Consider the following 16,597-nt stretch of genomic DNA (forward strand, 5'->3'; position numbering starts at 1 on the left):
ATTCAGGAGGTAAGTTAAAGGAGAGAATTTAAGAAAATTGCTATAGAATTTGACTGGAGAGTAGAGAACAAATTGTTTAGATTGATGATAAAAGTGTTAGTAGATTAGACAGGAATTAAAAGTGTTTAGAGATTGAATTGTGTGAGAAATGTGAAAGTACTAGTTAGATTGTGTATGTCTGAGTTGGCTAATGAATGAGAGTGTGAAATTGAGATAGTCTATCCGAAGAATTGATACTGCGCTGTTTGTGTCTTTACAGATCGACCAGGGCGGAGATGATGGCCAGTGACTGCGGCTTGCAACGGAGGAGACGATGGGGCTTAAAGGAGACAGTCGTCAGCTAACAATGAGGATGGGAGTCAGCTAAGAAGAAGCCAGACGGTGGGGCCACCAGACCAGGAGGCCAGAAAACAGGAGACAGAAGACCACAACATAACAACAGCCTTCCCATGGGCTGACTCGGGGGATCAATTCAACAAAGGAAGACATTTCACACCTGAGGCAAACTAGGATGGATTCAAAGTGAATTAACAAAGCATCAAATAGACTGGGCACATCTACTGTCGAAATGGGGGAGCTGTTTTCGACGTGTAGCCGAAGGAACAAACAACATCAGACAACGCATACATTTCAAAGGACTTCAGAAATCCTTACACATGAAAGCAACCGAAACACAACACTTTGGAACACAAATGTTCAACCTCAAAAGGAGCTAAGAAAGGATTAAAAGTCATTAACACTTTGATGATAAGAGACACAACAAACAACAGCAAGCCAAATTGCATACATCACAGAGAACAATAGACTCTTTGCGACTGAGCCATGGAGGAGGAAGCAGTGACAGAAGCAAGAAATCACATGGGCATGACAGTGAATTAAATTGTGTAACTGGTTGAATTTTGAAAGAGCAGGATGAATCAGTTAAAAATGTTATGATGAGAAAGTTGATTAAGTTCTGACACAGAGCTAGACAAATTGCCATATCATTCAGAGTTAATGTACGGAATGTCAGATTCTTGCCACTTACACAACTTGAATAGTTAGCAATGTAAACATGAATCATATAACAACAGAATAATTCATTAGAGGTCAAATCACGGCAATAGCTGAGTGGAAACAGTGTGATATGTCATATTCATTGATAGGATGACAAAGTGTGTGCAATGTATTTGTGAAATGATATGATTGGATATTCCGGGTAGTCTGAAGACAGTAAATTGATAAGCAAATAGCGAAGAAACATATAACTAATCAAATATTTAGTGTAACTCAAGACAATGTAGAATGGTCAACAGAATCATGGGTTAATCATAGATACATAAACCATAATGTAATGTGTAACACTGTAACACGGTTAAGGGTTGCAGATGGCCTACAGTACCCAGTTAAAATTTAATGCAGAATGGTTACAAAGTCATGTTAAATCAATTCTTAACTGAACATGCAGGGCTGTCATATTGAAATGAAGCCATCGTTGGAATTTTCCCTTCACGTCTTGTTTTTCCCTTAAATTGGCAGAATGGGGTTTTTTGCAAGACGTAAGGTTTCGCCACGATTTAAGAATTGAAATTTGAAGATTGAATATTGAAGGCATATAAGATAAAAAATTGTAACCCTTTGTGAGTCTTTTTGAGACTCAAAATGGGGGAGTTTATGTGGTTAAATTTTATCTTATATGATTCATATGCAGATTATTATATGTACATGTCTATGCAGGAATATTGAGATATGTGTATATGACTATATGTATATATCGTTCCATTATGTAAGCATTGTAATCTGTGTTGAGTGTGTAGATCTGTCAGCTCAGCTGAGATGGGGCAAGCTAATTTGCATCTGTATAGGGCCTGGCAGGCCACGGGGCTGTGTGAGCTCACACAGTATAAAGGCGCTGAGAGGACACAGCAAAATGTGCATCCTAACTAAGATCAGCGAGAATGATGTTCTATCGCTAGGGTGTTGCCCTGTTCCAAATTTCTTTGGAGCAGTATGAATAAAGACATCTGCAGAAAACTCACCGGACCGAAAGTGCTTGTCTGACAGTAATAGAGAAAAAACCCACAACACGCTCCCAAAAAACACTCTTTTTAAATATTCTTTTTGCATATATATTTTTTCTAAATAGTTGTAAATAGATTGTGCCTCCTAAAATCCAACCCCACGTCCACGTCGTAGGAGGCGGTAACAGAAGACAGCAAGCATCATGTTTGCAACGTGTTCTGGCTGACGGGGCTCTGGTACGAACAGTGTTTTAGCATCTGTACCAGCACTGCACTTCCTCTGTTGTTTGTTGTGTTGTTTGTTGTCTGTCCATTTTCTAAACCTACTGGTTGGAGTGTGACCTGTCCAGCTCTTTGCTCCCTGAGTTGTTGGTTATCCGTCCATTTGTAGACCTACAGGAGGAGATGTGACTTGGCCTTGTCAAATGGTAATGGTTTTTATTGTGGAACAACCTAACTTCCCAAGATAATTCAAATTCTGTTACCATTTCCTTTAGGTAAAGGAAACACAGTCTTGGGATCATAAGAGTAACAGATGCATACTGCACATTTTACTACAGGTGGAGGGTGGGAAGGAGTTACTTTTTGCAGAGCTACCTGTGTCTTGGTAATACTGATGATATCATATAGCAACCAGAGTGAGGACAAGCAATTGTGACCTCATATCACAACTTAAGATCAACCATTCATTATTTCAATCAAGCCAATGTCCTTGCTCGTTTGAAACAAATCATATGTTCATTTTTAATGTTGTAGACTTAGCTGTTTAATCAGGTTATGAAGTTAATGTGTTTGGTTATGTGTAGAGTGGAAATCATATGGGGTTATTTCAATGTTTTTGATTTTGAGTAAAGTAAGCATAGACTATGGGACTGCAAGAGAGGGAGTCTTTTTATTTGAGGAGATGAAACACTGAACCTTCTTCAGGCCGGGTCAAGGCAGAGGGCCCTAAGAACGCAGGAGAAAGACACCAGGAGGCCACCATGACCTGGTCAGTCTTACTAAACTGGCTGGCTAAACTGTATTAATCTTGAATATTGTATGATGATAATCTGTTGGTATGCAGGCATGAATGTTGTTGACGTCACCCCTACGTCCTCTCGCCTGATGTGCCCTGTTGAGGTAGGTGGTGGGCTACGTCCTTGGCGTGGAGATGTATCACATGCTCATGGCCTAAATAATGTTGTTATGATTTCCTTTCATGTAATATACAGGTCTGAGGATGGTACCAGCGCAAGCTAATGGGGATGGGGACAGGTGACCTGTTGGAAGGTGGGTCCAGGTTGAAGAGGAGGCGCACACACATGGGCCACAAACACACTAACAGAATAAATTGTTATTCCAGGTGGCAAACTGGTGACTCTGCAGGATGGAGACGGGCTGAGTGAGTGTGTATGAATGTCACTTAAAACACTTGTTTATTATCTAGAAGGAACATTGTCTCTAAGGCCACACATGGTGCAGTGCCACAGGAGCAGGGGCACATGAACACTTGAAGGATGACCGCAAGTGTGTGTGTGTGTGTGTCTGAGTGTGTGTTCGTGCGTGTGTGCATAACCAACATATGGCAGTGTTATTAACATATGAAAGTGTGTCGCTGTCCCAGATCACTGGAAGGATACTTGTTGTATATGGTATTTGCCTCTTTGTGCATCTTCGTATGTGTGTCTGGGTATATGTGAGTTTATGCTTTTTGCAGATGGCTGATATGAGAACCGAAGATGAGGAGAGGGGGATCTACTGAGAGTCAAGGACAAGTGCACACACACAATGACTTTTGATTAGATATGAAAATTGTGTGAGTATTAACACCTGCTTTGGGGAAGGGTAGTATAGTACAGTTCTGATCATCCATGCTTTATTCACTGTAAGACTCAAATGTATTATTTGGCAAATACACTTATTAGATGTGAGAAATGGATGTCACACTCTCAGCCTCTCATTCATGAAAGAACACAGGATTTTCGGCCAAAGAGTAGAAAGTTTCAAGATGAAGGCAGAATAACAAAATTTAACACTGTCTATCTCTAAACTGATAGCTTGAGGTGCGACCTGTCCTGCTTTGTTCTCACTGTGTTGTTTGTTGTCTGTCGATTTTTAAACCCACAGGAGGTGGTGTGGCCAGCCCTGAACTCCCTGAGTGACTCCTTGCACCACATCTTTGCTTTAGTGATACACAGTACACGGTTTTGAATGATCACATTACTGATTTGCATTTTATTCTTTAAATAAGCATGTACTGGTTCGTTTGAATAACTCTATGTGGTCTCTCCTTCATGTTGAAACTCAACATAATATGGTAGAAGGAAAAAAATGTTTTGCAAAATATTTAAAGAAAGTGCAGGACCTTGATTGTACAAACTTGAAGATAGGAGCAGTGTCGCTGGTTCTTCTCGATGGGGAAGCACAACGAAGGGATAACAGCTGGTGCAGCTTTGTTGTATGTCAGTGTTAAAGTGTGTCACTGTCCCAGACACCTGGAAGGATGCTTGTACTGTATATGTTCATTGTGTCTGTGCATCTGTATGTGTGTCTGTATGTATGTGAGTTCATGCTTTCTGCAGACGGCTGATATGAGAACCAAAGACGAGGAGAGGGGGATCTACTGAGAGTCAATGACAAGATGGAGGGCCTGGATTAGGGCACACACAATGACTTGAGTAGATGTGAAAATTGTGTTAATATAGACACCTGTTTTGTGGAAGAGTAGTATTGTATAGTTCTGATCATTCATTCTTTATTTGCTGCAAGACTCTTAAGACTTATGAGGCAAATAAACTGGTATTAGATGTGAGAAATGGATGTCACTCTCACTGCCTCTCCATGAAAGAATGCACAGGATTTTCGGCCCAAAGTTTAGACAGCTTTAACGTAAAGGTAGAATGGCAAAATACTGTTTTTAGTGTCGGTTGTTGTCTGTCAACTTTTAAAACAAAAGGATGTGTGATCTGTGCTCCCTGAGTGGCTCCTTGCACCACATATTTGCGTTAGTGATACAAAGTACACCGTTTTGGCTGATCACAGTACTGATTTGTATTTTATTCTTTAAATAAACATGCACTGGTTCATTTGCATAACTCTTTGGTCTCTCCTTCATGTTGAAACTCCTCTACGTTTTGTAAAAGGAGAAAATAAAAGTACAGGTAGTTATTTTATTCACATATTCATCATATTCATTAATGGTATTTTCTTTTGTACTGTGTTTAAGACTGCTGAAAAAGAGAATGTATAATTTTGGGTAAGTATGGGTAGGAATCATAGATTATTGTATATTCTATGGTAGGAATGAATAAGCAGAAGAACAAATCAAGCACTGTCTCAATAACTTAATCTTTCTTTGTCACTGGGGGGCAACCTGAATGTATGAAGTGAACAGTTGTAGTACACTATATGTATAGGTCAGAGTGTTTTGAATATGCACTGGTTATACATATATGGATCAGTGACCTTTCAGCATTACCACACATTGGCCAGTGCCACTATTGTAAAGCATATTAATTGAAGCATATCAAACAACAAGTACCAATTAATTTACCTGCATTAGATGCTGTTATGCCACTTGATATCTGAACACACAAAAATGTCTTTGGCCCACATAAAATGAATATGACAATTGGTACAAACATGAAAAGTTGCAGTTGCAATAAAGCTGTGACTTTCCATCACCTTCCTCTATTATTTTCTTTATTTTAGGGTGCTCCTGACGGGATTTGAACCCGGAGGGTTGTGAACTACTTAATGATATTAATGATATGCATGACGGGGCAAAATGCTGCATTTTCATTGGCTGTCACAGCTCTACACCTATACATGGCTGGCCACTGCTTGGAAGGCAGCTATGCTAACCACTATACCACCAACGCCTGGCGGAAGCCAAGGGGACTTTTGCAGCAATTGCCGCTACATTTGGCAACACCTTTTGACAGGCAAACAGCTGTAGGGTAAAGAGCCGCTTTCAATGGCAGCGGTGGGATTCGAACCCACGCCCCCGAAGAGACTGGAGCCTAAATCCAGCGCCTTAGACCGCTCGGCCACGCTACCACCCTGGTCGAGGGTAAAAAGGACGCATTGCCATGGTGCAGGTTTAGATCTCAGGCTTGCGCTTCGAGTCCACTGGCAAAGGTGGTGATGGAGTCTTCCAACAAAAGCCCCTAGTGACAAATCTTTCCAAATGCATCTATGTGTGCGCAGAGTCCTCCGGAATGCGAGTCTGGGCAGCGCAGCGGTTATCCCCTGGATAAGGCTGCGTTGGCCGGGAATCGAACCCGGGTCAACTGCTTGGAAGGCAGCTATGCTCACCACTATACGACCAACGCCTGCTCCCTATGAGCCCCGTGGGCCTCAGGTGGATATCTGCTTGCAGCCCAGTCAGGAGGAAAGGGGGCAGGGAGGCAGGTACACCACTCTCCCACTGGCAGCGGTGGGATTTGAACCCACGCCCCCGAAGAGACTGGAGCCTTAATCCAGCGCCTTAGACCGCTCGGCCACGCTACCACCGATCGCAGAGGCATGCTGTGCCCGCTCGGTGGCTGACCACGCAAAGGCCCGGACAAAGGAGCCTCGGGTGAGTGCCTGCCCATTAGCAATTCATCAGTTTGTGGTCGAGACCGGCAAGCGCATATTTGACAGGGAGGAAAGCCTGAGGCCAAAGAAGCGCTTCCACTGGCAGCGGTGGGATTCGAACCCACGCCCCCGAAGAGACTGGAGCCTTAATCCAGCGCCTTAGACCGCTAGTCTGGTCAGCTTATCAGAATAAAGTAAGTCAGAGTTGCTAACGAGAGAGGCAAACTTGAGAGCCAGCGAAACAGTGAGGGGAGACCGCTAGGAACAGAGACCGCGAAAAGTTGTTACACGGTATTGTCATAACAGGATTTATTTCATACGAATGTTATACACGTTGTATGTCTGTTATACATCTTTATATGCCAAAGGATTAGTTGAGAAACGCCGTAGTTAACCGGTCGCCAGGCTGCACTGCTACTAGCGCCATTCTTCATCATTCAATGTCATCTGATTCAATAGAGGTAAATAATGGATGTCAACATGTTAAAATGTGTGTGTTATGACGGTATCATTTCACAAAGCTGTGTGGTAGATGCAAACACTGTCTCCTCTACGTGTTGTGTGTCAAATTATATTGCAGACTGTATAGTAAAGGCTAAAGCTAGCTTTCAAGTCATAGTGGCACTTTGTTATGATCTGTGTTTATGCCTTGTTTTTGTGTTTGTGTTCGTGTTCGTGTTTGTGATCGTGTAAAATAGCCGTGGCTTTGGTATAAATGAGCATTATTTTGTCTTTCCCTGGCTGTAAATATTACTCCTGTCCTAATACTGTAGTAGTAGTAGTAGTTAAGTGTAGCCGATAGGACGGGCATCGTTTGTTGTTATTGTTGTGTGGATCATAGTTGTCCCAATAGCTAGGTCATATTCCTACGGTGACGTTACAAGGTTTTAATCGTAACTTGGCCACAATAACCAACAAACAGCCAATATCGTAAACATTATGGACATGCTTGGCCCTGTACAAAGTTGTATCTTTTTGACATAGCCACTTTCTGAGCTCAATATTTATCCCCCTCCCCTTCACCGCGGTGTCCTTAGGTAACGTTTTCGAGTGGTAAACAATGCACGAACGTTAATAAACTAGAATAAGTGAATAATGGGTTCAACAATTGCAGATATCAACAACACTGTGGTAAAGTTAGATATTATAAGGTTAGTTGTATGAATGTTTGAGTGGTCATACATTCAAACATCACAGACTTCACTACTAATGTGTGTGTGTGTGTGTGTGTGTGTGTGTGTGTGTGTGTGTGTGTGTGTTGTACGTCTATGTCAGTATGTTAGTGTTTTGAAAACTGTGTTTTGAAAAATGTGTGTATTATGAGTGAATGTCAAAAAGACCAACAAAGGTCGGCGTCTGCGCCTTGAACTTAATGCTCGTGTATTGCTTGGTGCGAGCACTCCCAAAAAAGTAGTAATCACTCAAAATAATGGAAAAAGGAGGCGCACACAATCCTTAGACTTCTGTTGTATATTTTCGGCTTCAATACACTTTTTCACACAAGTCTTGTGTGCGCCTCCTTTTTCCATTATTTTGAGTGATTACTACTTTTTTGGGAGTTCTCGCACCAAGCAATACACGAGCATTAAGTTCAAGGCGCAGACGCCGACCTTTGTTGGTCTTTTTGTCATTCACTGAGATTTTTGGACGTCTTTGCTGCCACCACAATTCAAAAGTGGTTAAACATGTCTTCTTTCGCCGAAATAAGAAGTCTAACGGACGCGCAAGCGCGCACATTGACATATACAGAGACTGAAATTGAGAACATACTTCTTCCTGATACTGGATTATTCACAAACTTGCCACCGTCCACTGAGGACTTTACGAAGAAACTTAGACATCTTTGCGAGAAAGAGATCAGATTGAATTTGCACGGGGTCACTCTCAGCGAGTATGTGAGAGCCAAAAGAATCCCCAGAGGCCTACGTATCCAAAAGAAACCAACACTAGGCCGCAAAGACGAGGCATTCTGCACAAAATGGTGCGAAATTATGAATAAAGCCTCCCTCGATCTGATGGTGCTCGTTATTGAATATACGAAAACAGAACTGATAAGAACCAAGGAGAAGATTACCGAAATTGAAGAAAAAATTCAAACATCCACTGATCTACCCACCCTACAAGCCATGAAGGAGAAATTGAAAGCCACAATGGAGAAGTACACAGATGAGACGCATAAGACGAAACTAAGCAAACTACGCAGGGACACCGTGGACTATCGAGATGGAAAGGTGTATCCATGGCGTCTCGAAGCACCGTACACAAGACCAAGAAAACAGGTGCGCTTCCGCGATGCAACCCCATACACCTCTGGCTCCAGCTCCGAATACATCACTGATTCTGATGGTGATTTTTTATCCGAGGGCGAAAAAGACGGGAACTACCGAATGGAGACTCCAGCGCGCGCCCCGCGCGCTCGCTACACCAGGTTCGAAAGAGGACGAGGAGGGGGCAACGTGGAAAGGGGAAGAGAAAGATACAAGAGACAAGGGAGATTCTAGGAATGGACCACACAACGGAAAATGAACACGAAGAGGACACTGATCGCCAGCAACTTGTTTTCAACCTCTCCAAAACACAGTTAAACCACCGTGAACAACAGATACTCAACAAAGGTTTGTCATACGTTCCTCCCACACCTACTGACCCCTTTAAACTCAAAGTGGAAATGTTCCGTTTCTATAGATCACTTAAATTAAAGTATTTCTTCAAAAGACAAAGCCCTTTGATGGACATTCCTCATAGCGCTGACCCTGAACAAGCTGCTGAGCCCTTAAGACACACAAGCCAAGCGCAGCCTCTAAAACCCAAAAGTCAGTTTTGTCCTCCTGTCAGTAACGCAGCCATCACAACTTTTTGCAACCTTGTTGACAGAGACATTGATAACATTCTGCTTAATGCCGATGGCAAAAGTCACGGGAACCAAGAAAGACAACTCCTCACTCAACTAGGCAAAAGACCTGATGTGGTTTGGAAGGCTGCTGACAAAGGCGGTGGTATTGTTTTGCTGAACAAAGACGAGTACAGGGCTGAAATCGCATCACAGCTCTCCAATGACAGATGTTACATCAAATTGCCAAAAAATCCAACTCCTGACTTTAAGAAAGAAATCGATAATTTCCTTAACGAGTCCCTTGACAAAGGTCACATCAGCCAAACTGAGCGGAGATTTCTCACCACGAATCACCCTGTCACTCCTGTAATATACATTCTACCTAAGGTGCACAAAACATTAGTCAACCCACCAGGACGCCCTATAGTTGCATGTAATGACAGCCTTATGGAGCCCCTATCATTATACGTTGACCGCATCCTAAGACCACTGGTCGTCAAACTCCCCTCATATCTACGTGACACCAACGACTTCATCGAACAGCTCTCCAATGCCCACATCAATTGTGACACTGAAGACATGTTCCTGACCACCATGGACGTTGTCTCATTATACACGAACATTCCGCATGACAAGGGCATGATTGCCATTGAGCACTTCCTGAGCCTACGGACTGATCCACAACCCCCAACGAATTTTTTGATGGATATGGTCCATTTGCTTTTGCACAAGAACTTTTTTCTGTTTGAGAATCATTTTTACTTACAAACACAGGGGGCAGCAATGGGTTCGCGATTTTCCCCAGACTATGCATGCCTGTTCATGGGCTATTTGGAGGAGCGGTACATTTGGAACAATAATCCTTTTTTTGAAAATGTCGTACTGTGGAAAAGATTTGTGGATGACGTTTTTTGTTTGTTCAAGGGTCCTTTGGAAACCTTTAATGACTTTGTGACCTATCTCAACAACATGGTGCACTCCATCAAATTCAATGTTGTCATTGACAAAAGGTCTGTGTCTTTCCTGGATACCGTTGTACACCTCGAAGGGCGCAATATATGGACGACGCTCTACACAAAACCCACCGACAAGAACAGTATCCTACACGCCACCAGCGCACACCCACCTGCCTTGAAACGTGGCTTACCGTACACACAGTTCCTCAGAGCTAAGCGCATATGCACCAACGCATCGGATTTCAATTTGGAAGTAACCAGGATGTACAAACAGTTCAGTTTGAGAGGATACCACAACACATGCCTGAACGAAGCCTCGGACAAAGTGCACCGCACCTCAACCCCCCCAAAAAGAGACAAGCGCTCCTCTATTGTCTGTACCACTACGTACAGCAAGCACAGCGCGCAGATCAAGGACGCGGTCAAAAGACACTGGCACGTACTCAGCAGTGATGACACATGTCGTGCCCTTTTTCCTGACCTGCCACTTTTTGCCCATCACAGAGCCAAGAATATAAGGGACTTTCTAGTGAAGGCCGATAACTTTAATGTACGCAGTGGGGTCGACCGATTAAGCAGGGCAACAGGCTTCCACCCATGCCGCTCATGCGCCGCTTGCCATAATAACTCGGTCAAGAAAAATACCGTCATTGGCTCCGTCACCAACAAAACATATAAACTGAAGCAATTCACGACCTGCTCCACCCGAAATGTGGTCTATCTCATCACCTGCCCATGTAAGAAACAATATGTGGGAAAGACAAACAGGCCAGTGAAGACACGCATCATCGAACACAACAGCTCCATCAGACGCAAAGATGAAAAATCACCGGTGGCGCGCCATTTCAATGAAGCGGGCCACCCCGTGTCCTCTCTCGCATATACTGTGCTTGAACACTTCACACCTGCACGCAGAGGAGGGGATTTGGAAAGAAGACTACTCCAGAGAGAGTGCTTCTGGATTTTTTCACTAAAAACTGTCCATCCACTGGGGATGAATGAAGAACTGGTTCTCTCTTGTTTTCTATAATATTTTCCTATAATTTTTTCCTATAATAATTGTCTCCAATTGGCCTACTTTTTCGATTTATATTGTTTACCTTTCTAATACTCTAAAATAACAATCATGTTATTCCTTACACGTTTGTCTGCACATTATGATCTCTTGAAGCTTTGAATTATGCATTTATTATTTATTATTTATTATGTATTATTAGGTATGGAAACTTCCTAGGTCTTCATGATGTTCCACCTTGTGGTGAACTGGAGAGGTCCTGGGGAGAACTGACACGTCACCCTATAAAACACCGGAATTCCTGCCACGCGCTTCCTACTGGAGACATTGAAAATGGACTAGCTCCGAAACGTCTGTCTCTCCAGTTAATCCTTAGACTTCTGTTGTATATTTTCGGCTTCAATACACTTTTTCACACAAGTTATGAGTGAATGTGTCAGAGACAGAATGTACCGGTATATCTGTGTGTGTGTGTGTGTGTGTGTGTTTGTGTGTGTGTGTGTGTGTGTGTGTGTGTGTGTTAGAGAGAGAGAATTGTCGATGTCTTATTTATATATATTTTTAACTTTGCTAACCCTGTTGCATAGTTTTTTGACAATAAAGTACACTTGACTCGACCAAGAAGAACAGCACTTGTAGGAAACCAGCTCCAGCTCAAGCCACAGACACTGTCCCAGTCTACTCCCAGCAACAGGCAAAGCCACTGCCCCAGCTCCACCCCCACCGACAGCCGCCACCACTACCACAGCACCACCTGCCTCTCATCTTCCAGGTTTGTTAACAGTGATATTGTATGTGTCAATATTCAATATTTGTTGATGATAAGTACATGAACACACATCTTGTTCTCTATTGCACAGAAATTGACGATGATGAAGAGTAGGAAAGGAGCATGCTGCTGAAGCTTACATGTTGCATGCATGACTGTTTTGTTTGTTGTGCTATACTTTATGGGTCATAATAATCATTGTACACATAGAAAAACAATCTGTCATATAGTCACAAGTGTTGTTAGACATGCTAGGTGAAGTTGAACAATTTCATCTAATGCTATCTCACAGCACACTAGTGTTCCTCAGAATAGTGGTTGAAAAACACCAGTATTTCCTATTGTCATTTTTAAAATGACACTACATATCTGTGAATATTGTGAAGGATACTTGTTGTATATGGTATTTGCCTCTTTGTGCATCTTCGTATGTGTGTCTGGGTATATGTGAGTTTATGCTTTTTGCAGATGGCTGATATGAGAACCGAAGATGAGGAGAGGGGGATCTACTGAGAGTCAAGGACAAGTGCACACACACAATGACTTTTGATTAGATATGAAAATTGTGTGAGTATTAACACCTGCTTTGGGGAAGGGTAGTATAGTACAGTTCTGATCATCCATGCTTTATTCACTGTAAGACTCAAATGTATTATTTGGCAAATACACTTATTAGATGTGAGAAATGGATGTCACACTCTCAGCCTCTCATTCATGAAAGAACACAGGATTTTCGGCCAAAGAGTAGAAAGTTTCAAGATGAAGGCAGAATAACAAAATTTAACACTGTCTATCTCTAAACTGATAGCTTGAGGTGCGACCTGTCCTGCTTTGTTCTCTCTGTGTTGTTTGTTGTCAGTCGATTTTTAAACCAACAGGAGGTGGTGTGGCCAGCCCTGTACTCCCTGAGTGACTCCTTGCACCACATCTTTGCTTTAGTGATACACATTACACGGTTTTGAATGATCACATTACTGATTTGCATTTTATTCTTTAAATAAGCATGTACTGGTTCGTTTGAATAACTCTATGTGGTCTCTCCTTCATGTTGAAACTCAACATAATATGGTAGAAGGAAAAAAATGTTTTGCAAAATATTTAAAGAAAGTGCAGGACCTTGATTGTACAAACTTGAATATAGGAGCAGTGTCGCTGGTTCTTCTCGATGGGGAAGCACAACGAAGGGATAACAGCTGGTGCAGCTTTGTTGTATGTCAGTGTTAAAGTGTGTCACTGTCCCAGACACCTGGAAGGATGCTTGTACTGTATATGTTCATTGTGTCTGTGCATCTGTATGTGTGTCTGCATGTATGTGAGTTCATGCTTTCTGCAGACGGCTGATATGAGAACCAAAGACGAGGAGAGGGGGATCTACTGAGAGTCAATGACAAGATGGAGGGCCTGGATTAGGGCACACACAATGACTTGAGTAGATGTGAAAATTGTGTTAATATAGACACCTGTTTTGTGGAAGAGTAGTATTGTATAGTTCTGATCATTCATTCTTTATTTGCTGCAAGACTCTTAAGACTTATGAGGCAAATAAACTGGTATTAGATGTGAGAAATGGATGTCACTCTCACTGCCTCTCCATGAAAGAATGCACAGGATTTTCGGCCTCCTTGCACCACATATTTGCGTTAGTGATACAAAGTACACCGTTTTGGCTGATCACAGTACTGATTTGTATTTTATTCTTTAAATAAACATGCACTGGTTCATTTGCATAACTCTTTGGTCTCTCCTTCATGTTGAAACTCCTCTACGTTTTGTAAAAGGAGAAAATAAAAGTACAGGTAGTTATTTTATTCACATATTCATCATATTCATTAATGGTATTTTCTTTTGTACTGTGTTTAAGACTGCTGAAAAAGAGAATGTATAATTTTGGGTAAGTATGGGTAGGAATCATAGATTGTATATTCTATGGTAGGAATGAATGAATAAGCAGAAGAACAAATCAAGCACTGTCTCAATAACTTAATCTTTCTTTGTCACTGGGGGGCAACCTGAAGTGAACAGTTGTAGTACACTATATGTATAGGTCAGAGTGTTTTGAATATTCACTAGTTATACATATATGGGTCGGTCAGTGACCTTTCAGCATTATCACACATCAGGGCAGCAAAACAATAGCCAGTGCCACTATTGTAAAGCATATTAATTGAAGCATATCAAACAACAATTACCAATTAATTTACCTGCATTAGATGCTGTTGTGCCACTTGATATCTGAACACACAAAAATGTCTTTGGCCCACATAAAATGAATATGACAATTGGTACAAACATGAAAAGTTGCAGTTGCAATAAAACTGTGACTTTCCATCACCTTCCTCTATTATTTTCTTTATTTTAGGGTGATCCTGGCGGGATTTGAACCCGAAGGGTTGTGAACTACTTAATGATATTAATGATATGCATGACGGGGCAAAATGCTGTTTTTTCATTGGCTGTCACAGCTCTACACCTATACATGGCTGGCCCTGCTGTGGAAGGCAGCTATGCTAACCACTATACCACCAACGCCTGGCGGAAGCCAAGGGGACTTTTGCAGCAATTGCCGCTACATTTGGCAACACATTTTGACAGGCAGAAAGCTGTGGGGTAAAGAGCCGTTTTCATTGGCAGCGGTGGGATTCGAACCCACGCCCCCGAAGAGACTGGAGCCTAAATCCAGCGCCTTAGACCGCTCGGCCACGCTACCACCCTGGTCGAGGGTAAAAAGGAGGCATCGCAATGGTGCAGGTTTAGATCGCAGGCTTGCGCTTCGACTCCGCTGGCTAAGGTGGTGATGGAGTCTTCCAGCTAAAAGCCCCTAGTGACAAATCTTTCCAAGTGCATCTACGGCAGCGCAGAGTCCTACGGAATGCGAGTCTGGGCAGAGCAGCGGTTATCACCCGGATAAGGCTGCGTTGGCCGGGAATCGAACCCGGGTCAACTGCTTGGAAGGCAGCTATGCTCACCACTATACCACCAACGCCTGCTCTCTATGAGCCCCTTGGGCCTCAGGTGGATATCTGCTTACAGCCCAGTCAGGAGGAAAGGGGGCAGGGAGGCAGGTACACCACTCTCCCACTGGCAGCGGTGGGATTTGAACCCACGCCCCCGAAGAGACTGGAGCCTTAATCCAGCGCCTTAGACCGCTCGGCCACGCTACCACCGATCGCAGAGGCAAGCTGTGACCGCTCGGTGGCTGACCACGCAAAGGCCCGGACAAAGGAGCCTCGGGTGAGTGCCTGCCTATTAGCAATTCATCAGTTTGTGGTCGAGACCGTGCAAGCGCATATTTGACAGGGAGGAAAGCCTGAGGCCAAAGAAGCGCATCCACTGGCAGCGGTGGGATTCGAACCCACGCCCCCGAAGAGACTGGAGCCTAAATCCAGCGCCTTAGACCGCTCGGCCACGCTACCACCCTGGTCGAGGGTAAAAAGGACGCATCGCCATGGTTTAGATCGCAGGCTTGCGCTTCGAGTCCACTGGCTAAGGTGGTGATGGAGTCTTCCAGCAAAAGCCCCTAGTGACAAATCTTTCCAAGTGCATCTATGTGTGCGCAGAGTCCTCCGCAATGCGAGTCTGGGCAGCGCAGCGGTTATCACCTGGATAAGGCTGCGTTGGCCGGGAATCGAACCCGGGTCAACTGCTTGGAAGGCAGCTATGCTCACCACTATACCACCAACGCCTGCTCTCTATGACCCCCGTGGGCCTCAGGTGGATATCTGCTTGCAGCCCAGCTAGGAGGAAAGGGGGCAGGGAGGCAGGTAAACCACTCTCCCACTGGCAGCGGAAGGATTTGAAGCATGTATTTTGAAGCATAGGTCCTACTTCCCTTCATCGTACAGAGCCACCAGAAAAGATCTGAAAGTGCGTACCTAAGAGATAAGCTCTGAGTACAATATTTGGGTCCTCAATACACTTTTTTCTAGGTTCCTGCCAAAGCTGTCAGTGCCCCTGATCATAGTCATATTAGTGTAAATGACTGTGTGAGGGCCTGGTCTATGCCAAAATGCCATTTTTTGGTCATAGTCCATTTGACAGGGTACGCGTTTGGCATGTGGAACTTCCAGCTGCCTTAGGCTATAGAGGCTATTTATTACATCTGGGCATTATTGTCACATGCTTTTGATCGTCACATGCTTCTTGTGGATGATCATGTCAACATGGACCACACATTGCACCACGTCGTCCCTATCTGTGCCTATGCAGATTATTTACAGCACATTTACATTTAGAAAAAATGTCCACAAACTGCCTGAGACACTAGATTCAGCCCAAATTCAATTCAGTTCTATAGATTTCTATGTCTACAGAAAAATCCACCTAATACCCTTTTTTACCCACAGACATTATTAATCCTAAACAGTCCATTTTGGCGGGCAACTGTCCAATCTGTCTACTCCTGTTTGTCTACCTCAACTCTCAGGATATCAATAACAATGGCATCTCACAGGAGAAGGAATT

General features: G+C 43.3%; 8 non-coding genes across 8 annotated transcripts; all 8 read right to left on the reverse strand.

Moving 5' to 3' along the window:
• Window positions 1-5,959: 5,959 nt before the first annotated feature.
• Window positions 5,960-6,041, reverse strand: trnal-uag (transfer RNA leucine (anticodon UAG)). Its single transcript has one exon. It is a non-coding gene; the product is annotated as a tRNA-Leu (tRNA).
• A 203-nt stretch (window positions 6,042-6,244) lies between these two features.
• On the reverse strand, window positions 6,245-6,316 carry trnag-ucc (transfer RNA glycine (anticodon UCC)). The gene has a single exon. It is a non-coding gene; the product is annotated as a tRNA-Gly (tRNA).
• A 96-nt stretch (window positions 6,317-6,412) lies between these two features.
• trnal-aag (transfer RNA leucine (anticodon AAG)) lies at window positions 6,413-6,494 on the reverse strand. Its single transcript has one exon. It is a non-coding gene; the product is annotated as a tRNA-Leu (tRNA).
• Window positions 6,495-14,761: 8,267 nt separating this feature from the next.
• Window positions 14,762-14,843, reverse strand: trnal-uag (transfer RNA leucine (anticodon UAG)). The gene has a single exon. It is a non-coding gene; the product is annotated as a tRNA-Leu (tRNA).
• A 204-nt stretch (window positions 14,844-15,047) lies between these two features.
• trnag-ucc (transfer RNA glycine (anticodon UCC)) lies at window positions 15,048-15,119 on the reverse strand. Its single transcript has one exon. It is a non-coding gene; the product is annotated as a tRNA-Gly (tRNA).
• Window positions 15,120-15,215: 96 nt separating this feature from the next.
• trnal-aag (transfer RNA leucine (anticodon AAG)) lies at window positions 15,216-15,297 on the reverse strand. The gene has a single exon. It is a non-coding gene; the product is annotated as a tRNA-Leu (tRNA).
• Window positions 15,298-15,467: 170 nt separating this feature from the next.
• trnal-uag (transfer RNA leucine (anticodon UAG)) lies at window positions 15,468-15,549 on the reverse strand. Its single transcript has one exon. It is a non-coding gene; the product is annotated as a tRNA-Leu (tRNA).
• Window positions 15,550-15,746: 197 nt separating this feature from the next.
• trnag-ucc (transfer RNA glycine (anticodon UCC)) lies at window positions 15,747-15,818 on the reverse strand. Its single transcript has one exon. It is a non-coding gene; the product is annotated as a tRNA-Gly (tRNA).
• Window positions 15,819-16,597: the final 779 nt, after the last annotated feature.

This window comes from Engraulis encrasicolus, chromosome 21, assembly GCF_034702125.1.
Source record: "Engraulis encrasicolus isolate BLACKSEA-1 chromosome 21, IST_EnEncr_1.0, whole genome shotgun sequence".
NCBI classification, from domain to species: domain Eukaryota; kingdom Metazoa; phylum Chordata; class Actinopteri; order Clupeiformes; family Engraulidae; genus Engraulis; species Engraulis encrasicolus.